Source organism: Dendropsophus ebraccatus, chromosome 1 (assembly GCF_027789765.1).
Source record: "Dendropsophus ebraccatus isolate aDenEbr1 chromosome 1, aDenEbr1.pat, whole genome shotgun sequence".
NCBI classification, from domain to species: domain Eukaryota; kingdom Metazoa; phylum Chordata; class Amphibia; order Anura; family Hylidae; genus Dendropsophus; species Dendropsophus ebraccatus.
The window spans coordinates 181,058,569-181,084,651 of record NC_091454.1 but is presented as its reverse complement, the minus strand read 5'-3'; the positions used below and the strand labels follow the sequence as shown (position 1 = coordinate 181,084,651).

Sequence of the window (26,083 nt, the reverse complement as noted above, 5' to 3'; positions counted from 1 at the left end):
TTTGGGATAAATGTGAGCCAGCTGGACAATAAGCAGAAACATTATCAAAATATTATCTGTTTGATTTACAAGTTTCAAGGGGTTGTCCAAGATTACAAAAAGGGTCTACTTTGAAATAATACATACTTGGGCATAGACGTGAAGCTGTTTCTGGGGAAAAAGAGCAGACCCTGGAAAACCCCTTTCAAATCACATTAAGCCATGATGTTTCTTTTAATATTGGAAATGAGCAAGACTATTGGGGAGATTTATCATCATTATAGACCATTTTTTTGGAGTGAAAATATCGCAAAATTTTGCGCACCCGCATAGCTGCGCAAAATTTTGCGACATTTCACCTACTGATCATGCCTACTTCAGCTTAAGCTGAAAGTAGGCATGATTTATCATGTGCGACTATCTAAAATAGTCGCACATGTGTCGCAAACTCACTCCACACTAGAGGTGGTCTATTTCACCACCTATACTGTGGAGTGAGTTTGCTCCGTGGGTCGGGTGCAGTGCAGCAGCATCACTACTAACCCCCTGGAGCGGTACAGTAAGAAGGGGTGCTTAGCGCACCCCTCCTTGCAGTACAGGAGCAGGGAATCCCCTTAATTAAGCCGGGATTCCCTGCCTACAGGGTTTCCCACCCAAAAGCAGAAAGCAAACTGCTTCTGGGCGGGAAATTAAAAATCCTGGCACAGAAGTTACAGTCTGGCTCCCACGGGCTTGAGCCCTTGGGAGCCAGACTGTAACTGCCATGCCCATGCTGGAGGTTACCCAGCTTTCCCAGCATCCTGTAAGGTTAACCCTTACAGGATGCTGGGAAAGTTGGGTGACCTCCAGCATGGGCGTTACAGTCTGGCTCGCAGGGTCCTTAACCCCCTGGGAGTCAGACTGTTCTGGCACTGCATCTGCACCAGCAAGGAAGGGGGTTAAGTGCCCCCTTCCTTCCTGGGGCAGATGCAGTGCGATCTCCATGGGGGAGGGGGGGTTGATGCTAGGGGCTGGGGGTTACCTGCTGAGTCTTCTTCAGCAGTTGGCAGCAGTCCCCGAATGTCCCGGTAAGCCCCGCCCCAAAATCGCTGCGGCATAGGGTTCCCCCTATTTTCATAACCAGCTGGGTTAATAACCAAGCAACAGCAGCCTGGTAACACCAGGTTGGGAAGAGCCATTGGTTTAGTCCCTCCCAAGCCTAAATATTACCAGCCTGCTGCCGCCCAGTCCAGGAGCGCCAATTTTGACGCTCCGGGACCACTGGCACCCGGCTCTTCCCAGTACCCCTGATAGCATTGGGTACTGGGGTAATAATGGGGGGGGGGGGGTTAGTGTTAGCCATTTTATACCAGCTAACACTAAGCCTTGACTTAGTAATGGATTCCGTCTATCAGACAGCTTCCACTACTAAGTCTGTAGAGAAATGAAAGAAAACACAACACACCGAGAAAATGTTTTTATTCAAATAAAAACACCCCCACACCCCTTGTTGACCATTTTATTGAACAGTAAAGTCCGCCGGTCATCGACGTAGTCCAAAAGAATCCAATGTAATCCTCTGCATACCGTTATTTGGAAAAGAAAGGGAGAAGAAAATGCTCATTACCTAGGAGGCGAACCAGGGCCAATGAGACGATTTAGAGACAATTCTGAGACTATTTAGAGACAATTCTGAGACTATTTAGAGACAATTCTGAGCCAAACAAATCAGCACCACAGAAAATAGACCAGGCTTATCTGTGATAGTAAATTGCACTTTAAATAGACCAGTTTATTCATGCCAAAGCAGAAATAGACAACATCTAGAAAAATCCCCTGTTGATAAATCTCCCCCTATGTCTATATACGGTATGTATAACTGGGTGTCTTGTCAGAATTGTATAAAAAACTAACCTAGAAATCTTTAAAATTTAACTAGAAATCATTAAAAGTAACATTAGCAATTGCTAAAAGATGTAACCAATACCTCATAAATAAATCGGCCCCATAGATCCAGTTATTTCAATTACTTTCTCTGGAAAACATACTTCGCAGACAATAGCGTGTGTTCACACATTCAGGTTTTTAATTGCAATTATTCAATACAAAGTTAGGAATGAAAATGAAATGAGAAGTATTAGGCCAGGTTAACACATCCATAATTTTGACAGACTATGGACCCGTTAATTTGAATGGCCCTGTTCACACGCTCGTAGGTGTTACAGGTTCGTGCCGTGGCCGGCCACCATTTTTTGCATTCAAAAGGGCGCTGGTTGACCTCAGGGAGATCAACCAAAACACTGCAGAGACTTGTCTCGATGTCAGTGTATTCTAGGACATTGCCCCCTGGGAAATCAAATATGCAAAAAACACTGAAGACACCATCACATCTCTCGGCGTCAGTGAGCTAGCCAGAGCTTCCTCTGGAAAAGAATAACCAAGCCAAGGAATGTCTCCAGTCAATTAAACCACCCAAGCAAGGTATCCGTCCACAGACAGCTGTTTCAGGGTATTTGCCCCTCATCAGTAAGGTAGGATTCTAGCTAGTGGGAGCAATTCCTAGTAAGTGCATGCAAAAGGATGCTGGTTGACCGCACCACAGAGACACCATCACATGTCTCGATGTCAGTGTACTCTAGGACATTGCATTTTTTGCATTAACCTATTAATTGGTTCGTGCAATTGTGGACTGCTATGAATGCACATGAGTAGTCCTGTCCTTAGCTGCGAGTCTGTGGCTACTGACAGGCCTACGGATGTGCAAATGTGGCCTATGTCTTTGGGTTATACATGACCTCCATTTATGTTTTGTAGCTGCTACAGGGAACTTTGCAAGAGGGGCACAGCCTACGTTGCCAACATATCTCTTCTAATGGGTGGTGAACCACAGCATTCTATATATAGGAATTAAAAGAATATTTAAAGACTTGTGTTATTCTTCTTCTTGTTATTACAAGGATTCTTATTATTTGTGCACATCTTGTCATTATCATTTTTGGAACGCTGGGCACCAGATGGGTCTTCTCACAGATTGTGTTTTTGTTGTGGAGAACCAAAGACGAGTCTTTTGCACAGATACTAAATATTTTGTTCTAAATCATTTAACCACTGCTGGAACTGGAAGTGGCAGTCCATATGGCTGCATTTCAGAAGTGGATACAACCCACTCCAAAAGCTTATCTTAAAGAATACCCTTTACAAGAAAAATAATGCTGAATTTTTTATGCACTTTTATGGCATTATACGGCACTGGCATTTTACACGGTCTGCCCGCATACCACGCTCATGATGCCAAGCTTAAGGCTCCCATGTAGCTGAAAATAAAGTGTGTTTGTTCCATCATGGCAACACAAGAACAAGCAAGGTTTTAACCCAAAGTTGATGTTTTTTTAAGCTTGAAAAAAGAGCTTGAAATAAACCTTTGCGTTGAAACGTCACTTGTTCTTATGATGCTGTGATGGAATAAACACACTTTATTTTCAACTTGGGTGCTGATATCTGCTTTGCATTTTCGATACTTGTGGTTCTACCTGGATAACAGGACTGGTAACTTTAATATTTACCGAGTAGGCTATAGGCTACACGACTATAGGTTTTGGATTTTTTCACTTTTAGGCTATGTTCACACTGCGTATATGTCCGGCCGCATATTTTCGCGGCCGGACATATACGCGGTAAACTCCGGCCGGAGATTTACGATACTTGCGGCCGGCTACGTACGGACCGCGAACTTACGCCCGTAGTCTACTTACGCTTCCCAAGCGCCCTATGTAGCGATCTGACAGCGGTCTTTTACTTGGAAATCTTCGGCTAGCCCCGGACACCCCACAGAACCTTTTGGATCGGCACAAAAAGCTTGCAAAATGAAGAAATCACCACTAAGTACGGGACCGCATGTTACGCTACGGGCGTAAGTTACGGCATTTTCGTCCTCAAACAATGGTCTGGTTCATTTTTTACGGCGCCGCGTACGATCCTCGCGTAAGTTCTTACGTAGTGTGAACTGTGCAGCCGTACATCGTATACTTTCCATTGTACGCAAACTACGTAAGTCTCCGGCCGTTCACACTACGTACGAACTTACGCCCGGATCGTACGCGGCGCCGTAAAAAATTAACCAGACCATTGTTTGAGGACGAAAATGCCGTAACTTACGCCCGTAGCGTAACATGCGGTCCCGTACTTAGTGGTGATTTCTTCATTTTGCAAGCTTTTTGTGCCGATCCAAAAGGTTCTGTGGGGTGTCCGGGGCTAGGCGAAGATTTCCAAGTAAAAGACCGCTGTCAGATCGCTACGTAGGGCGCTCTAGAAGCGTAAGTAGACTACGGGTGTAAGTTCGCGCTCCGTACGTAGCCGGCCGCAACTAGCGTAAATTCCCGGCCGGAGATTAACAAGTATATGTCCGGCCGCAAAAATATGCGGCCGGACATATACGTAGTGTGAACATAGCCCAAGGCTACAAATTAAAACAACAGACATACTATTCATGAGAAAATGTGTTGCATTGAGGTCAAAGAAGACAATGGCCGTGGTTCACACAATGTATTGAACAATGGCCGTTGAAATAATTGACAGGTCAATTATTTCCGTCTTTTGTGCATTGATTTTGATGCAATTATCAATGCAACAACAGACGTTGTCCGACACTCAATACAACAGGTGTTCTTTTTGAGAGCCAAACAACGGCTGTTGTCCGTATGTTGTGTGAACATAGCCTTACACAGAATCTATGTAATTGTTATCACTCCTTATGAAATAAATTTACTAGTATGGAATTACACTGGGCACCTTGTGTTGCCATACTGCATCTGTGGTATCACCTACAGCAGGGGTGGGGAACCTCCGGCCCGCGGGCCGCATCCGGCCCCTGAGACCTCCCGATGCGGCCCGCGGCCCGCAGCTCCCCTGTGATGCTCGCCGCTCTGCTGGGGAAGAAGCCGGCATACACCGCATCCTCCGGTGTCTGTGACAGCTGGCGGACACCGGAGGATGCTGTCTGTGCCGGCTCCTTCCCCAGCAGAGCGGCGCGTGTCTTTAGTCTCTTGCGGGCCGCGCGCGATGACGTCATTTCATCGCGCGCCGCCTGCAGGAGAAGACCGGCACAGAGGACCTGGGACAGAAGAGGACATGGACTGCGTGGGAGCGGAGGTAAGGTGAGTGGGATGCTTATTTTTTTATTTGGGGGTTAACTAGGATCCCAGGGACATGACTGATGGGGGGGGACAACTAGGCTACCAGGGACATGACTGATGGGGGGACAACTAGGCTACCAGGGACATGACTGATGGGGGGGACAACTAGGCTACCAGGGACATGACTGATGGGGGGGGGGGGGGACAACTAGGCTACCAGGGACATGACTGATGGGGGGGGGACAACTGTCGCTACCAGCGACATGACTGATGGGGGGGGGGACAACTAGGCTACCAGGGACATGACTGATGGGGGGGACAACTAGGCTACCAGGGACATGACTGATGGGGGGGACAACTAGGCTACCAGGGACATGCCTGATGGGGGGGGGGAATAACTAGGCTACCAGGGACATGCCTGATGGAGGGGGGGATAACTAGGCTACCAGGGACATGCCTGATGGGGGGGGGGGGAATAACTAGGCTACCAGAGACATGACTGATGGGGGGGGGGAATAACTAGGCTACCAGGGACATAACTGATGGGGGGGGGGACAACTAGGCTACCAGGGACATGCCTGATGGGGGTTAACTAGGCTACCAGGGACATGCCTGATGGGGGGGGGGGGGGGAAAAACTAGGCTACCAGGGACATGACTGATGGGGGGGGACAGCTAGGCTACCAGGGACATGACTGATGGGGGGATAACTAGGCCACCAGGGACATGACTGATGGGGGAGACAACTAGGCTACCATGGACATGCCTGATGGGGGAGACAACTAGGCTACCATGGACATGCCTGATGGGGGGGATAACTAGGCTACCAGGGACATGACTGATGGGGGGGGGGGACAACTAGGCTACCAGGGACATGACTGATGGGGGGGACAACTAGGCTACCAGAGACATGACTGATGGGGGGGGAATAACTAGGCTACCAGGGACATGCCTGATGGGGGGGGGACAACTAGGCTACCAGGGACATGCCTGATGGGGGTTAACTAGGCTACCAGGGACATGCCTGATGGGGGGGGGGGGGGAAAAAACTAGGCTACCAGGGACATGACTGATGGGGGGGGACAACTAGGCTACCAGGGACATGACTGATGGGGGGATAACTAGGCCACCAGGGACATGACTGATGGGGGAGACAACTAGGCTACCAGGGACATGCCTGATGGGGGGGATAACTAGGCTACCAGGGAGATGCCTGATGGGGGGGGGGGACAACTAGGCTACCAGGGACATGCCTGATGGGGGGGATAACTAGGCTACCAGGGACATGACTGATGGGGGGGGGGGACAACTAGGCTACCAGGGACATGACTGATGGGGGGGACAACTAGGCTACCAGAGACATGACTGATGGGGGGGATAACTAGGCTACCAGGGACATGACTGATGGGGGGGGGGACAACTAGGCTACCAGAGACATGACTGATGGGGGGGGAATAACTAGGCTACCAGGGACATGCCTGATGGGGGTTAACTAGGCTACCAGGGACATGACTTGGGGGTTAACTAGACTACAAGGGGCATCACTGGGGGTTAACTACAATAGCAGGGGCACTAGGGGAACAATACTATGCCTTGTCCTGGGTGCTACAAACCCCCGCTACTAACTGCCGCGCACGGTATGCGGCCCTCGAATGATTTTATTAATGCCCGACCGGCCCTCGACATGGAAAAGGTTCCCCACCCCTGACCTACAGTATAGTACATGTATATCAACCTTACAGAAACATATATGTATATGTAACATCAGAGAGTCTAGTGTAATTTCTCATATGGTAGTTAACTGAATGTCCAAATCACTGTCGTCCTCACATACTGTAATTTCAGGGTACAGTGAGAGAGGGTGAGTACTCCGCAGACACCTGTCGGGGCTTTTGAAGTGAAATATTAAAAAAATAATAATAAACCCTCTAAGTAAACATAGGATAGAGAAGATACTCTCAGGGGCGTGGGTGAACCTGAGAAGCACCTGCCCTGTACAAAACCCAAACAGGTAGAGGCAGGATGTGGTCTGTCACATCTTACAAATGTAATACAATGCAATCCTCAGTCATTACTGCATGTAATTATTGTTCCTCGCCTAATGCACCAAAATAACATCTGAAATTTTTCTCTCATTCTATATAATGAATTATGCTAAGACAAGACCAGACTTTAAATATTTATTATTAGTGTTGAGCGAACAATAAAATGCTAGTATTGATGCTCGAGTGCTCGACTCAAGTAATGAACTCCATTGATATCAATGGGAGACTCGAGCAGTTGAAGCGGTACTTCAGAGATTTGTAATTTACTCCAGTCTTTTAGTGCTTATAAGCTGCTGTATGTCCTGCAGCAGGTGGTATATTCTTTCCAGTCCGACACTGTGCTCTCTGCTGCCACCTTTGTTTGTGTCAGGAGCAGTAGAAAACTTCTCCTGCTGTCCAGACTGGAAAGAATACACCACTTCCTACAGGACATACAGCAGCTGATAAGTATTAGAAGACTTGATATTTTTTAATAGAAGTAAATTACAAATCTCTGGCACCAGTTGATTTGAAAGAAAACATTTTTGGTTGGAATACTGCTTTAACCAGGTGCCCCCTGCTCGTCAGAGTGGAAGGTGTCTGGTTCACCTTCAAAGGATGTGTAAATGAAATGTACAATAATTAGAACAAAAATACAATAGGTCACCGAAAAACTTATTAGACATGACCAATAACAATCATAATAACCGTTCATCTCAATACAGCAAACTTGTCACATTACAATTGTGCCCCCCATAGCACATATAAATTCTCAACCTGTCAAAATGTAATGCCGACATATAAGCCTATGGACAGACAAACGCCCTATTGACTTCATTAGTCAACTAGTGACTACATTGGGGTAATTTCCTAAAAGGTATACATGTTTGTACTGGGTTAACATCACACTTTTGAGTCCAAGTCAAAATACCTATACTGTACATGCTCAAAATCACCTGAACTTAGTCCATAGTTGACTATAGAGGGGCCATTGAAGTCAATGGGGTCCATGCCTGTCTGTGCACCATTAGCGTCATAATCCGGCATAGCAGGCATGGTTTTGGCTCCCACCACCTGACCTTGGATATAAAGAACTGGAGATAAATATGAGGGAGGCATTTACCGTAATGCTGAACACTCTAGATCACAGTTTTGTTTTATAACCCTGTATGCATGGGAAGAATTAAAAAGATCAGAAGAAATGAAAGCATGTGAATGTTTATAACAGTTTGTATAACAATTAGAGTAATGTATCAGATGTTGTCTCAGTTGTGAAATGCTTACAGCAAGGTTCACCCAAGGCTGCATTGACCATATGTGGCAGAATAGGCATGTGTATAGGGCAGCACACTTAAAGGTGTAGCAGTAAAATTGAAAGCTCTGCTTTTTATTAATTTATTTTCCCTTATAAAACTCACTTGTGTTATTTGATTATAGACACTCAAAGAGAAAATCAAGTTAAATTAAGAATATACTATAGCAAGCAGCCAATTCTGGCATCTTATTTGCCTTCAAACTTTAGATGACATAATTCAGAGCCTTTTTTTCCGCTTTATTCGTGGAAGAATTTACAAATGATGCTCTAAAACATGTAATGTGCACTTGGTTTAAGTGTAATTTTATATGGAAGGCTGTACATTTCAGCTGGCGGGAAGGAAAAACTTCATAATAAGAGGAATTAGTTGTGAATGTGCATTGGAAGAAGTGACTTTCATTAAGAGGTTAAGCATGTGGGAAAGTGGAGGAGTCCAGAGAAAGAGTGCATCATTGTAATCCTCTCCAGGATGAGTTTTCCATTAACAGACATGCGATACAACCACACAATGTAGACACACATCTACCAGCCAGTCCGGGACCATGGACATGATGCAACAGAGACTCCAGAAGGAAAGATAGAGTTACAAGTTTTCTTAGAGCAACATGTCAGTTCAATATCCCACAGCATTGATGAAAACAGATCTTCTACAGTGTTCCTACGGCCGCAAGACTGTGGTGACAGCAGACAAACAATACATGTTAACACCTCAAAACAATTTCAACATGGTAATTCAGGACATTTGCTGTCAGGCTTGGAAACCTGGATTAGGTTTTGGGGTTGGAATATCCGAAGAGGATGTTTTACAAGACTTGGAGCTTTAGCATTACCTAATCTGTAAACTGTACTACCCTTGTCAAAGACAACATTCGTTTGCAGTGAAAAAAGGAACACATATATATATATTAGTCCAGACAACCTTATGTTGGCTGCATGAAATCACAATGTACTTATTGGAGCCCAGAAGATCAATTGTAGAGTGGAGGGAACTTCGAGCATGCTCAGGTTGATCAGATGAACCCAAGTGTGCTCAAAGTTTGCTCAACTCTAATAACTGGTCCTTCTCAGATCATTTTAGAAAAGTTTTTTATTGGTGTCTTATGCCTTAAAGGGTACCTGTTTTTATATAAAAAAAAAAAACAACAACATTTGACATGTCAAAAGTTTTGTTCAGCCTGGGTCTGAGTGCTTGGGAGATAGAGAGGGGGGAGGTCCGCATCTAAAGTGCATCCACTCTCCACTCTGAAATAAAAAAAGAGCCAGACCTATGATGGGATCCTATGGAGCCCAACTCTTTTTTCAGCTCACAGCGGGAAGAGGATGTGCTGAGCACTCGGACCCGGACCGATCAAAACTCTTGACATGTCGTACAGGCATAGCATAGTTTTAGATGATTAGATATATCAGGGAGAAGCAGACAGCAGCACAGTCCACTACCTGGACTGATTACATACTCCATAGACTGACTCCATAGACTTTTATTAGACTTTTAACCACGCTCTCCTGGCTATATCTAAGGATCAAATTAGGGTTTCGGAACTTTGGAGCTGGAAAAAGACATCCACTGAAAATAAAACATAGTGTCTCTTTGGGAGAAAAAAATTTATATAAGGTACTGTCTTATTTGCAGGGAAGCATGGTAGAACTAGTATTAGGCTGGGTTCACACTACGTATATTTCAGTCAGTATTGTGGTCCTCATATTGCAACCAAAACCAGGAGTGGATTAAAAACACAGAGAGGCTCTGTTCACACAATGGTGAAATTGAGTGGATGGCCGCCATATAACAGTAAATAACGGCCATTATTTCAATACAACAGCCGTTGTTTTAAAATAACAGCAAATATTTGCCATTAAATGGCGGCCATCCACTCAATTTCAACATTGTGTGAACAGAGCCTTTCTGTGTTTTTAATCCACTCCTGGTTTTGGTTGCAATATGAGGACCACTGACTGACTGAAATATACGTAGTGTGAACCCAGAGGGTGGGTTCACACTGAGGAATTCTCGCAGATAAACTCCGTGGAATTCCGTCGGCTGTCCACGCGCCTTTCCGCCAGCTCCATAGACACCATTCTATGGGCCGGCTGATTCCGCCGAAAGAACTGACATGTCACTTCTTTCGGAGGAATGCGGAATCAGCCGTCCCATAGAATGGTGTCTATGAAGCCGGTAGAAAGGAGCGTGGACAGCCGACGGAAATCCACGGAGTTAATCCGCAAGAATTCCTCAGTGTGAACCCACCCTTACTGTCATGGCTACAGTTGTTTGAGTGGATACTGTTTTGGATTGCTGTGTTCTTGTGACATTAAAGGATATTAACACCTTTCCATTGAATTTTTTTGTTGATTTGTTTCCTAATTGATGGATAAAGCAACTTTTGCACTGATCCTTATTAAAAATTTCCTAGCATTTTGTTGCTATTCAGTGAAAGATGAGATAAATCTGTTTATTTTTATCTCCAAACCCTATGGGGAAAATGTTACTTTTGCACCATCTTTTTAAAAAGAATAAAGCACCACTAAAATACCCTATTTGGAAGCACTTACAGCAGGAATAGGGAACCTTCAACCATCCAGCTGTTTCAAAACTGCCAAGTACCATTATGTATTGACAGCTAAAGCTTTAGCTGTCCAGGCATGATAGAAATTGTAATTTTGCAACACCTGGAGGGCTGAAGGTTCCCCATCTCTGCATTAAAGGGAACCTGTCACCCCCCGTGCCGGGGTGACAGGCTCCCGGCCCCCCGCTGGAGCACCCTATACTCACCTGATCCCGCTTCTTGAGCCGGTCGGGTGACTGAGATATCAGCGCCTGAAGCCCGGCGCGCGCTCCTCAGATGAGTCCAATGCTCATAGAGAATGGCGGAGCATCTGACTCACCTGTCATTCTCTATGAGCGTTGGACTCATCTGAGGAGCGCGCATGCCTGGCTTCGGGCGCTGATATCTCAGTCATCCGACCGGCTCAAGAAGCGGGACCCGGCGGGATCAGGTGAGAATAGGGTGTTCCAGCGGGGGGTCGGGAGCCTGTCACCCCGGCACTGGGGGTGACAGGTCCTCTTTAAGGGGATAAAACATCTATATATAATATCTATAGTACAGTTTTTACCCTAGCATTTTGATTCACTTCTAGGAATAACATAGTAAAATCTGGAATACCCATCAAATGGTACATTTCCTCTTCACTTCTCCAAACACATGGCTGAACAGCTGTATTACATGCTCCCCGGATATCCCTTTTGTGATGTGGTAACTAATAAGCAGCTTTTTCCAGCTCAGCAGAACATCCCAGGAATTTATCATCATAACTGGTGAGTATATGAACATGTAGGTCTAACAGTTCCAAAGTGGCTGGAGGCCAGAGCAGAAGGTTTGCAAGCTTGTCAAATGCCTCCTTTTCATTACTTCTGAATTTCTTTCATTTATTCATACTTTTTTACAGGTATAAATATTTACATATTATTAATTGGTCTTCCAGTGAAAAAAAAGCTGTTGGCACCACAACCATGGACCAGGACAGGCTATCTGTATGTTTTCACTACAAAACTCTAATTGTTAAATCATTTCTATACACAGGGACACAACACTTCTTTGAAGAAAATGATCAAGGGCCAGTTCACATTGAGGAATCAGTGCTGAATAAGTGAGGAAAGTGTTCCGGACAGAAAGTGTTGTCGTGAAATTCTCACGGAATTCTACACGAAATCTGCGAGAAAAGTTTTCTGCCCGGGACCACCTCTGGCGGAATTCCATGCAAATTCATTTTTCATTTAATAAAATTGATTCTTTATTTCCCAATTCCGCGCTGAAAATTTTCAAAGCAGAAACTCACTGCTCAGTTCATTTCAATGGGATTCTGCCAGTGGAATCCACCTGAAGAATTAACATGTCAATTCTTATGGCGGAAAGCGGATACCCCACAGAAAATTCAGCGCAGAAAGTCCGCTGTGTAACATTTTATTGAGCTCAATGGAATTTGTCTCTGCAATATATTTTCAGGAGGAATCAGCACTGAAATTTAACGCTGATTCCTCAGTGTGAACTGGCCCTAAGGGTAGAGGACATTCTATAGAGGGTTGCACCAGGGCCCTGCTGGCTAAAGGCCCAATACATAGGAGGTTACCAGTACCATAAATAATAATAATAGTTTAGGAGTCTGTTAAAGATTTTTATTGGGACCTTGTCTGCACCAACTAAAGACATCCGTTCTCTGGAAATTTACAGAGTTCCTCCTATTTCTACATGCAGTATTTCTTTTGCACAGATGATGTGAAATACTATTGACAACACTTATTTTTCCTTAGTCTGTTAGTTTTTTTTTAATTTTTTTTTACTAAAGATAAGTTTTGTTAATTTATTGTTTCTTATAGACTTTAGATTTATCTGTTCCTGGGAAAATTTGGTAACAAACTGGCTACCATTATACCACTGTACCAGTGGCTACCACTGTGATTTCCACAGGCGTTTGTAATAGCTTTGTGGCAGCTGTTTTTTTAAGCGGAAATACAAAAAAATGGCTTAAAAGGCAAGGGTTAAGCCCGGTAAGAAAGCAGTGAGATTAATTCTAGCTGCATATTTGCTTTATCTGTATAGAGTGTCAGCAGGGACAGTGAATGCAGTTTGTATACAAAGAGAAGAAACAGACAAAATAAGGTTTACTACCTTTATTTCGCAGTGAGCTACAGTCAGGAAGAAGACTTTGATGTGCTCTATAGTCACAATACATCAATCCCTCCGTCAGACAATAGGTGTCCTTGTTTTGTGCTGGTTGGCACGACCTGTGACATACAACATGGGAATAAGGTGGTTTGGATGGCTAGAATGAGTCATTGTCCACAGTAAAACCCCTTCAGAAATGGTCATGAAATCAAAACCTGTATATAACGGGAGCAACGGCAGGGGTAGGACCCAAGGGTATAGAATAAATACATTAAATGTAACATATAAGATTGATACAGTAAAGCAGATGGAAAGATATTACATAGTAATTTCACTTGTTCTCAAGATGTACATAGAAACAGCTACAGTAATCTCCATGGTAAACTCTAAATTGCATTGCTTATAAGGGTGTATTGACACAAGGCAGAATCTGCATGGACTTTGTACAGTATAGGTCCAAATGTATCAGATTGTTGTGTTGTTGTGTTTCCTTGAGTTCGTCTTACATGCACATATACGTGCCTCAACTAGAGTGACAGAACATTTTATGATGTTTATTTTACATATACAAAAAATCAAAGGGACTGTTGAGCAAATCCTCTTCTATATTTTGCATGGCATGCTTTTAGACCTGATCTATAATTCTACTAGGTCAATATGATTTATGTTCTATGTTTTAGCTCTCCAATAGCGATGAGTCATTTCTACAACAGTGTCCAGAGGTAACTTCTATGGGACATGACATAAGGAAAGACTGTCCGCCGAGACTGAAGATTATCCCAATGGAATCTTATTTATAATACTTGGCTACACTTGAAACTAATGTGAACCTGCTAATAATAACATTGGAATTCTTTGTGTGCAGCTCTCTCCTACTGTTATATAGGAAAATATCTGTGCAACAACACATTATTACGCGTTATTTGAATGACATTAACAGCCATTGAAGAGCTTATCCAACTACTGTAACTGTGTTGCTTCTCCTTCTGTCAGGTTACAATAATATTCATCTCTACTATTACTCTTCATCATACCTCACATAGGCAGATTTACTATTGCCTGTGCTTCTGGTATAAAGCAGTCACAGTATTTTGTGCTTGCATTGTTTGTATTTTTTTGCAGCTCTTATCATTTTTTAAGTTATGTTCACACAATGTTTTTTTAGCTTTGTTTAAAATGATGTCTGTCATTTAGCTGTCTGGTCGCCCGTCAGTGCAGGGATGGCTGTTGGTACATTATTCTGGGCTTACTAATTGCCCTTTGGGTGTGTCTTTCATTGCAAAAAAAAAAAAAAAAAAAAACAGTGAAAGGACGGTGAAAAAAGAAAAATAACTGACATAAAATATTTTGACGTCCGACCAGACAATGTCCGTTATTTTATACATTGTGTGCATTGGACGTCTGTCATTCCATTGACTTTAATGCGTTTTAAATAGTAAAAACGGATGCCTTTTCTCTTTCTTTGACGTTGTGTGAACATAGAACAAGTAATTTTTGTACTTTGGACTTACTATACTGTCTACAAGAGCAAAGGGCTTCGTCCCTATCTGCATTCGCTCATCGGGCTGCGGCGCTTTGAAGTGTGCTCCGCTCCGTGCCGCTCCTTCCCAGGTGCCAGGAAAAGATGGATCCTGTCCTGGGAATCTTCTCCCAGTTTCCCAGGACGGTATCCATCTTTTTTCCAGCACCTGGGAAGGAGCGGCACAGAGCGGAGCAAACTTCAAAGCGCCGCAGCCCGATGAGTGAATACAGATAGGGACGAAGCACTCCGCATTGTCCTTACTGTATATTTGCTCATCTCTACTGTCTACCAGAAATTGGCATAAATTATTCCATAAAACCTACTCCAGCTCATAGGGGATTTTCCATGATTTTTCATTCAGTGTGATCATATGAAGCCTTTTTTTTGTTGCAAAAATAATTATTTTAAATAGCATTTTGGGGCATGTATAATGTTTAAAAAACCTTTATTGCCAAAAAGAAAAAAAAAGAAATACTTCTGCGATTGATTTCTTGTTTTTAGTGTTGCCCATTTGGGATTAACGCCATATTAACTTTATAGCCGTACAATTTAAGTGATATCAAATTTATATTTTTTTTTATGCTTTACGTCTTTTGCACAATAAAAATGCTTTATTGTTTGTCATTTAATTTTGTTTTGCAATATTCAGAAAATCGTAACTTTTTACTATCGACAGAGATTAATAAGAGCTTATCCTTTAGCAAAACAAGTTTTCCTTGATATTATTTTGGACTGTATAAGACTAACTTTACTATCTTTTTTTGGAAGGGAATGAATTTAAAAAAAAAAAAGAAAACACCCATCCTGCTGTTGTCTTTTTTTTGCCAACTTATATAACGTTCACAGTGTGGGATAAGTATACAGCATGTATACCAGTTTTTTTCTGTTATGCAGTGGACAGGCTGGATCTGTTTGCTGCTGAGCTGATTCAGTGACAGAGACTTGGACACAGCCTAGCCTTATGTGTATATATTTTTTTAATAAAGCATTTTGTGAGGGGGGGAATATTTGTTTCTATGAGGCTGGGTTTTACATATTGTAAATAGGAAAGAAAAACTGCCACAAAATGGGTATAAAGTGTGCCCCATTACTTTTATATCTAATAGTATGTTCTATTAAAATATATGGAAAAGCAGCCATCAGTGAAGGTTTTACTCTCCAAACTCCTTCCAAAGTATGGCGCAGGTACTTGGTATTTATTATTCCTGTAGACTACTAGAACAAAACTTTTTGGGCAACCGCTTTTTGTTCAGAGTTTTTTTGAATATCAGTCTGAATAATTTATTGGCGCATGTTTGCCGACCTACACAAAAAAAAACTGTCAGAAATTAGTCCTTTATAAATGTACAAGGATTTATCAAAAACCATGTGTTAACCATGGAACAAAGAAAACAGTAGTAAATATGGACCATTATATAAAAAAGTCTGTAATTCCTAAATTGGAATAACAGCATTTTTTGAATGTAATAAGCGAAATTTGTGCAAAGAAACAGTGGAGTAGATGCTCATAGTAAAAAAGTAACAATGTAAGAAGCAATCTGATTGGTTGCTAATGGCAACTACCCCACTGTTCCTTTGCAGGTTTACTAAATGCCCCCCTCCCCCCTAAACACAGACACTGTTCTACAGACTTTAACACAATACATTATTAAATTAAAAATTTACTGCTTTTTATACCGTGTTTTATGTTTTCATTTTACAGTGTTTGAACCAAGACTTAATGTGTACCTTTTGTTTCAAAAAGTTTTTACAAAGTTGCATGATTTTATCAGAGCGACCCTTTACTTTGTATGAGCAGTGCAGATTGCCTGGAGGTTTACATATTGACAATATACAGCCCAGACTTTTTTTTAAATTTTTCTTTCTTTCAATCCCCCTCTCCTGCACAGGACACATGGTATGTCCCACAGTCACTTGCTATTTTTCTGAGACTATTACTAGAGACAGATTTCCCATAGAAACAGGAAGTAGACAGGAGATTGCTGTCCTGGGTGACAACCCCTATAGGAACTGTAACAGCAGCCATATTGGTTGCCACATACTTTTCTCCAAAACATATAACCTTATATACAGCTACAAAAAATGTTTTTACAGTCATCCATCAGAGGAAAACATAGGGACATCTGCTCAGCAGCAATAAAAAAAAAAACAATAAGCCCAGCGACAAAGGATTGCGTATGTGGCGAGAAGGTGGATGGTGACGGGAGGAGGAAGCTAAATTCCAAGACTCATATTCATACTAAGACTTTTGTCTCTTTTTAGCTCCTCTTTCTGTTCTGTTTGACCTCTATTTGTTGTGCATGTTTCTTTCATCATATATTGTGCCCTTTGTGGGGGGGGTTTTCAGCCACAATGTGCCGCCATACAGGGAAATCAACACACAACATAATCTCCAAGAGCAGAAGCCAAAGAAGCTAAAAGCACTAAATTATGCAGCGTCTCCTTTGAGGTGGCAGTTAATGTCTTGCGCGACACACATAACAAAAAAAGGTCAGACCATGACTAGCTGTTTACAGTAAAGGAAGCAGACGTATTACATTCCGACATATCTGTAGGGAAACTCCAGAGATACACATAGAGCAGAAGGATGACTACAGAGATAACTGTCTTTGTGATAACACCTGGGCAAGTTAAAAGTATTTTTATCATACAAACTATCTACAAACCGATCTTTTCGTCATCATAGAAAACTCTGGATTATATTAAAAAGTTTTGCTTTTGGCTTATTTAGGTATAAAGTTATTAGTCTGTATCTCAAGGGCTTTCCAGATGTTTTCCACTAGAATGGATCCCAACTAAAAGCCTCCGTGCTATCCACAGTCATGAACATGCATGCCATTCTTAGGAAAGTCAGTTATTGAGAGGCGTAGGTCCATCTCTGAAGGGCATGATCATATGAATAAAAATAACACATACACATTTTATGTGAGTAAATGCAATCATTTACAAGTGCGCTGCTCTAAGGACGTTGTTTGGAGCTGGCATTAGAAGATTATTAAAGCTGTGAAAGCTGGGCACATTTATTATTTAAAATACTGTCCAAAAAGTTATACCGCTACATTAAGCTACATGCTTAAAATCTGAGAAAGAGAAAGATATCAGACATCTCTATAGAATTAGTACAAATGAATGGATATAATAGATGTATAGATGCAAAAATAGGTAGATGACACCTATTCAGGTAGTTGAACTGAATAGTTAATGTTGCTTCAAGCAACTTTCCTCCATTTGAAAGCCAATGTGATTGTTAGCAGTTTTATAGACCACTACACTTACCAAAAATTACTCCCTCACTCGTTTTTAGGTTCAGTTCAGTCTCTAGTAAAAGACAGACCAGGAAGGAATACAGGAAATGGGGGCGGGATTTAGTTAGTGCTAGGAGCAGGAGAGGGAGACAGCAAGCCTGGATGTTTTCCTGCAATGTGTGCGCCTGTTTACCTTCTTCTGTGTGTACTACTGACAACCAACCAACCTAGTTCTGCCCCCTGACATGAAGAGAATGAGAAATAACTGTTTACCATGCAGGTGACTCTTAGGAGCTCAATAACAGAAGGGACAGCACTAAAATCACAAGAATAATCTAATCTTTGAAATGACAGGTACACTTTCATTAAAATATAGTAATAGTATAGTATAGTATAGTATAGTAATATATTACTATCTTACTCCTGTACAGGAGTCACAGTTACACTGCTTATTACTGCTTTATAATTTTAACAATGCTGCGGCTGTGTTATCATCTTCTGCTCCACATACACCTATGTGGACAGAAGCTTTAACCTGATCCCTCAGTAAAGCTAAAAATCCATCTCTTATCCACCTCACGTGTATGGATGTTACTAGAATATTCACATTGTGCATGGAAAAGTGCAAGTGGTAGATGGATGAGAAATTTTTTTATTTTTCTAGAATAAGATTCTTTACAAAGTTTTTGAACAGAACAATGACAATGACATGTATGACAGACTGGTTTGTCAACAGATTCCAACAAATCCTGATGGACCCCATGGCATAATGGAGTCATTCAGGTTTCCTTTAGGGTCCCATTTTTTATGGCTTAAAGTGACTGTACCACCAGGCCCAGGCTGAAGCACCCTTAGTGGGAGGAAACCCCAGCCCCTCTATGATAGGGTTCCATTCATTCTAATGGAGTCACATCATGGAGGGGCTGGGGTTTCTTCCCACTGGGGGTGGGTCGGCCTGCCTCCACTGCTTCAGTCTTTATTAAATACTTTTCTAGACTGCATGAAAACATATATGGTAATTAATCCTGATAGAAAAGAGAATTAAAAAACTGTAATTAACAATGTTTATGCAATGTGTGTTGACTGCTCTTTAAAGCGAATGTACCATCAGGTACATTGCTTAGGGTTTTTTAACCCCTTGCCGCATATGGACGTACCGGCACGTCCAAATCTGCATACAGTTCCTGCAGATGGTAGTGCCGGTACGTCCACGGGATGACAGGGGCGCAGGAGCTGCACTCCTGTCATCCCCGGCGGGGCCCGGCTGTCAGTGATAGCCGGGCACCCGCCGCAACTGCCGAGATCCGCGCCGAGCCCGGATCCTGGCAGTTAACCCCTTAGTGACCGCCGATACGGCGGTCACTAATGGGCCGGCGCTGTACTGCATTTCATCTCCCCCCACCGTGAATCCACGGCGGGGGGAGATGAAATAAGTCAATCAGCCCCCAGATCAGCCCCCCTAGTGGGCTGGTCACTAACCCTCTCCCTCCCCGCGGCGGCCATCAGATCCAAGATGGCCGCCGCAATCACTGTGAACAGACTAATGTCTGTTCACAGTGATCAGAAAATAAAAATGAATGAAACACCCATGCTCTCCGCCACCGGAGGTAGCGGAGAGCATGGGGCAGTGATCGGGGACCCCCTGTGGGGTCCCGGAACAGGCGATCGGCGGTATATACTATATACCGCCGATCGCCTGTTCACAGTGCAGGGATGCACTTTTTATCCCCTGTCACCATCAATGATTGGTGACAGGGGATAAAAAGTGTCAGGGTTCGTCCCCCAAGTCGCCCCCCACCCCCCCAGTAACCCCCCGTCCCCCAGTCACCCCCCTACCCCTTATACGTTACCTGATCCTGGAGCTCCTTCCTCCTCGACGTCCTGGCTGGTTATGAAGTGCGCATGCGCTACATAACCAGCCAACTCTGAAAATTTTAAGTGACAGAGACCAATTTGGTCTCTGTCACTGAACTATGATTACTGTGATAGAAAATATCACAGTAATCATAGTAATACAGTGAAAATGAATGTGTAAAGTACAAAAAGTGACAAACATACAAAAAAATAAAACACACACTTTTTATTATAGTAATAATTGCAGTTTACTCCTAAATTACCCCTAACCCCTCCCCAGATTACCCGTAACCACCGCAGGTTGCCCGTAACCCCCCCAGGTTGTCCGTAATCACGTCAGATTGCACGTAACCCCCCAGATGACACGTAACCACCGCACGTTGCCCGTAACCACCACACGTTGCCCGTAACCACCGCACGTTCCCGTGACTCCCTCCAGATTGTCCGTAATCACCCCAAATTACATGTACCCACCCCAGATTACCTATAGGCACTTCAGTTTATCCGTAACAAATCTAGATTGTCTGTAACCCCCCCCAGGTTGCCCTAACCACCGCAGGTTGCCGTAATCATGCCAGATTACATGTAACCCCCCCCTTCAGATTGCACGCAACCACCGCAGGTCGCCTCTGACCACCGCACCTTGCCTCTGACCACCGCACCTTGCCACTGACCACCCCAAATTGCCAATGACCCCCTCCAGATTGCCCGTAACCACGCCAGATTACAGGTACCCACCTCAGATTACCTATGAGCATTTCAGTTTATCCGTAACCACCCCAGATTGCCCTTAACCACCCCACGTTGCCCGTAACCACCTCATGTTTACCGTAACTACAGCAGGTTGCCTGTAACCACCCTAGATTGCCTGTAACCACAGCAGGTTGTCTGTAACCACAGCCGGTTGTCCGTATCCTTGTCAGGTTGCCTGAAACCACCACAGGTTGCCTGTAACCACCCCAGGTTGTCCGTATCCTCGTCAGGTTGCCTGTAACCACCCCAGGTTGCCTGTAACAACAGCAGGTTGTTCGTATCCACGCCACGTTGCCTGTAACCACCCCAGGTTGCCTGTAACCACCCCAGGTTGTCCGTATCCACGTCAGGTTGCCTGTAACCACCCCAGGTTGTCTGTAACCACAGCAGGTTGTCCGTATCCATGTCAGGTTGCCTGTAACCACCCCAGGTTGTCTGTAACCACAGCCGGTTGTCCGTATCCTTGTCAGTTTGCCTGTAACCACCCCAGGTTGCCTGTAACCACCCAAGGTTGTCCGTATCCACGTCAGGTTGCCTGTGACCACCCCAGGTTGTCTGTAACCACAGCCGGTTGTCCGTATCCTTGTCAGGTTGCCTGTAACCACCCCAGGTTGTCTGTAACCACAGCAGGTTGTCCGTATCCACCCCACGTTGCCCGTAACCACCCCAGGTTGTCTGTAACCACAGCAGGTTGTCCGTATCCACCCCACGTTGCCCGTAACCACCCCAGGTTGCCTGTGACCACCCCATGTTGACCATATCCACCCCAGATTGTCTGTACCCACAGCAGGTTGTCTGTAACCACAGCAGGTTGTCTGTAACCACAGCAGATTGTCCGTATGCACGCCACGTTGCCCGTAACCACCCCAGGTTGCCTGTGACCACCCCATGTTCACCGTTACCACCCCAGGTTGTCCGTATCCACCCCAGATTACCCGTAACCACCCCATGTTCACCGTAACCACCCCAGATTACCCGTAACCACCCCAGGTTGCCCGTAACCACCTCCAGATTACCCGGAACCACCCCAGACTGTCCGTAACCACCCCACGTTACCTGTAATCTCATTTTCTTTATTGTATTTTAGTAACTGTGCTATTCTTATAACTATTACTAGCTGCGGTTTTGCTCCAGCAAATTGGCGCTCCTTCCCTTCTGAGCCCCGCTGTGTGCCCATACAGTGGTTTATGCCCACATATGGGGTACTGTTCTACTCAGGAGAACCTGCGTTACAGATTTCGGGGTACATTTTTTCTCCTGTTCCTTGTGAAATTTTGAAATTTCAAACTAAATGAACATATTATTGGAAAAATTCGAGTTTTTCATTTTTACTGGCCAGTTTTGAATACTTTCCTCCAATACCTGTGGGGTCAAAATGCTCATCCTACCCCAAGATGAATTCTTTGAGGGGTGCACTTTCCAAAATGGGGTGTCTTTTGGGGGGGGGGTTCACTCCGCTGGCACTACAGGGGCTCTGCAAACGCACCTGGCTCTCAGAAACCTCTTCAGAAAAATCTGCACTGAAAATGCTAATTGGCGCTCCTTTCCTTCTGAGCCCGGCTGTGTGCCCATACAGTGGTTTATGCCCACATATGGGGTACCGTTGTACTCAGGAGAACCTGCGTTACAGATTTTGGGGTGAACTTTCTTTCCTGCTCCTCAATAAATTGAGAAATTTGAAACTAAAGGAATATATTATTGGAAAAATTCGTGTTTTTTATTTTTACTGTCTACTTTTGAATACTTTCCTCTAATAGCTGTGGGGTCAAAATGGTCACCACACCCCAAAATGAATTCTCTGAGGGGTGCACTTTCCAAAATGGGGTGACTTATGGGGAGATTTTACTCCGCTGGCACTACAGGGGCTCTGCAAACGCACCTGGCGCTCAGAAACTTCTTTAGCAAAATCTGCATTGAAAAAGCTAATTGGCGCTCCTTCCCTTCTGAGCCCCGCTGTGTGCCCATACAGTGGTTTATACCCACATATGATGTACCGTTCGACTCAGGAGAACCTGCGTTATAAATTTTGGGGTAATTTTTTTTTCTTGTTCCTTGTGAAATTGAGAAATTTCAAACTAAACGAACATATTATTGGAAAAATTCGAGTTTTTCATTTTTACTGTCTAATTTTGAATACTTTCCTCTAATACCTGTGGGGTCAAAATGCTCATCTTACCCCAAGATGAATTCTCTGAGGGGTTTTCTTTCCAAAATGGGGTGACTTATGGAGAGATTTTACTCCGCTGACATTACAGGGGCTCTGCAAACGCACCTGGCGCTCAGAAACTTCTACAGCAAAATCTGCATTGAAAAAGCTAATTGGCGCTCCCTTCCTTCTGAGCCCCGCTGTGTGCCCATGCAGTGGTTCATGCCCACATATGGGGTACCGTTGTACTCATGAGAACCTGCGTTACAAATTTTGGGGTGCTTTTTCTATCATGTTCCTTTTTAAAATGAGAAACTTTAATCTAAATATATATATTATTGGAAAATTTTAATTTTCCATTTTTTTACGGCCTAAAGCTGGGTTCACACTACGTATATTTCAGGCAGTATTGTGGTCCTCATATTGCAACCAAAACCAGGAGTGGATTAAAAACACAGAAAGGCTCTGTTCACACAATGTTGAAATTGAGTGGATGGCCGCCATTTAATGGCAAATATTTGCTGTTATTTTAAAACAACGGCTGTTATATTGAAATAATAGCAGTTATTTACTGTTATATGGCGGCCATCCACTCAATTTCAACATTGTGTGGACAGAGCCTTTCTGTGTTTTTAATCCACTCCTGGTTTTGGTTGCAATATGAGGACCACAATACTGCCTGAAATATACGTAGTGTGAACCCAGCCTAATGGTGAATACTTTGCTCCAGCCCCTGTAGGGTTAAAATGCTCATTATACCCCTAGATTAATTCTTTAAGGTGTGTAGTTTCCAAAATGGGGTCACTTATGGGGGTTTCCAGTATACAAGCCTCCTAAATCAACTTAAAATAAGAACTGGTCCCTAAAAAAATCAGTTTTGGAAACTTTCACGAAAATGTGGTAATTTGCTGATAAATTTCTAACCCCCGTAACACCCTAAAAAAGTAAAATATGTTTATAAAATGAAGCCAGAATAAAGAGGACATATTGGTAATGTGACTTAGTAACTAATTTATGTGCTACGACTTTCTTTTTTTAGAAGCAGAGAATTTCAAAGTTTATAAAATGCTAATTTTTTTAAATTTTTCATGATATTTTGATGTTTTTCACAAAAAACACACAAAGTAGTGACCAAATTTTGCCACTAATATAAAGTGGCATATGTGACGAAAAAACAATCTCAGAATCGCTAGCATACGTTAAAGCATCACTGAGCTATGAGCGCATAAAGTGAGACAGGTCAGATTTTGAAAAATGAGCCTGGTCATTAAGGCCCAAATAGGCTTAGTCTTGAAGGGGTTAAATGAATGGATCAGCACTGGGATGCCAGAGGAACAGTCCATTTTCTAAACCGCTGGCCAATTTTTCCTATTCCCTAGCACCGACCCCTATTCTATTCCCCACCACCGACCTGGCATGAAGCACTGGGAGCGGGCACGCTGGCCCCCAGTGTGATGAAACCCCCTCCCCTCTGTGACGCGGCTCCTTTAGAATCAATGGAGTCACGTCACAGAGGGGAGGGGTTTGTCACACTGGAGTTGACAGGCCCACCCCTTGTGCTTCATGTTGAGCCAGTGCTCAGGAATAGACCGTCGACGTGTGCGGGAATCGGGTCACAAAAAGGACCGCACCACTGGACTGGCGCTGATCCATTCACAAAATCTTGTACCGGATGGTACATTCTCTTTAATCATACATATGAGGTTATAGGTCAGTGACTGTCACCAAATCACAGACCAGGCTGACAGGCTGATGTATATAATACCTTACTTGTCTATAGACAGTATCTTATAGATATGATGGAAGAGACAATCATATTGACCCTATCACTGCCAGGATTTGTATGGGGGGGGGTTAATATCAGTCGTATTTCCCAGACATCTCCTCATCTTGCACCTCTCCTGTAAAAATAACAGAAACCCGAGCAGGTCACATTCCCTGGGGGAATCCAAGTGAAAGGTATTTGTTCTTTAATATTAGCGGCTTTTTGTGGCCTCTTAGCTTTTGGGTTCCTGTTATTAGAAGCTCTTGTGCAGACACATACCTGCGTCCTGCCTTTGGATCCCAGCTCATTAGATCATGTTTCATATTCCTCTTCAAACTTCTTATCTTACATAAAGACCTTTCTGTTTGGGAGCAAATAATTATGCGAAATTTGGAAAGGGCTTCAGTCTGAGATACCTGAAGCCATGAAGTGGTGTTAACTTGCAGGTAGCTGTCACTTCACTCACAAGAAGCATTTGTACTGAAAGCTTTTAATTACGTCCAGAATAGGAGACCTATATGAAATAACCGGAGGATAAATATTGGTTGCAAATTGCTGCTGAGTGAAACTTCTCAGCAAGGGGGCATTCTGATGTCTGGATCTCCAAGTGACATGCACCACTGGCTGGGAAATATATTTCCTATAGTCGCATGAACAGGACCCTCTCTCAGCTTCATAACACCTGTTTTCATCCATTTCAGAGGCTTCTTTACATAATTCAATATTATTCCACCTGCTACAGTCACCTGTAGCGTAAGTCATTATTATTGCTGACAGGTAAGCTCGCATTATGTTCTTTTTTTATTTGAAAAAGCAGATAGAAAGTTTTATTTTCATAAGGTATGTTCACATGCAGATTTTATTTCAGTGATTTCATAGTTGGATAAGTGCAGAAGTGTGAAGGGCATATAGCCAGAAATACTTTTACTTAATATGTTTTCATTGGGCTTTGTCTGCAGAAAATATAACAATGTTCCAGCAGCCAAATGGTTCAGTGCATTACAATAGGAAGAAAATATTGACAAAAAATGCAGACACATCTTTGGAGGCATAACTCAAAACTCAGTGGCTCCAATGTTAATTCCATAACAGAGCCCCTCACTACTATGTACCAGAGTCTTCTCATGTTATCTCTTCAGGGGGGAAGGGTCTCCGGTATCTTCTGAAACGTGGGTTCATACCTTACTGCTTTCAATAGGTGTTGGCATTATATAAATAGTTGGTATTATTTTGTTATTATTTGGGGCACTTTTAGGAGTAATTTTGGAGACAGGCCACATGATCGCTGCATCGCTTGTTTAGCCCTTTAAATTTATCATTGTTAGCTACACATCCCCTATTTACACAGGGAGTTGTGTGACTATTAACAATGATTTTATTGGCCACACAAAAGACCCAATCAGCCGATGGCTCATTCGTTGGCTGATAGCTAGTCAGTTTACATGGGCCAGCTATTGGGAACAAGTGTGTTCCTACTGATACATGTTCATTCAACGGTAAGGGTGGATGAGCGGATTGGTGTCCTGAGCGTTAAAAGACCATCACCGGTGCACCAAATGCCCTCATTTATATATTAATACGTCAAACTAATTTAATAATGTTGCATTGCACCAACATAATAAGGCTATGTCCACACTATGCCATCGGCAACAACAGCCGTACTTTGTACGTTGTGGAACACTGCCTCTCCTTCTATGGGATTCCGGCCG

The 26,083-nt window shown here is 43.5% G+C and overlaps 1 long non-coding RNA gene across 2 annotated transcripts in view; it reads right to left on the bottom strand.

The window, feature by feature from the left end:
• Window positions 1-13,098: 13,098 nt before the first annotated feature.
• Window positions 13,099-26,083, bottom strand: part of LOC138780951 (uncharacterized) — a 244,515-nt gene continuing 231,530 nt past the window's right edge. For both annotated transcript variants that reach the window (XR_011361593.1, XR_011361589.1), the window contains one exon: window positions 13,099-13,208. This is a non-coding gene — a long non-coding RNA (uncharacterized lncRNA). The remainder of the gene's footprint in view (window positions 13,209-26,083) is intronic.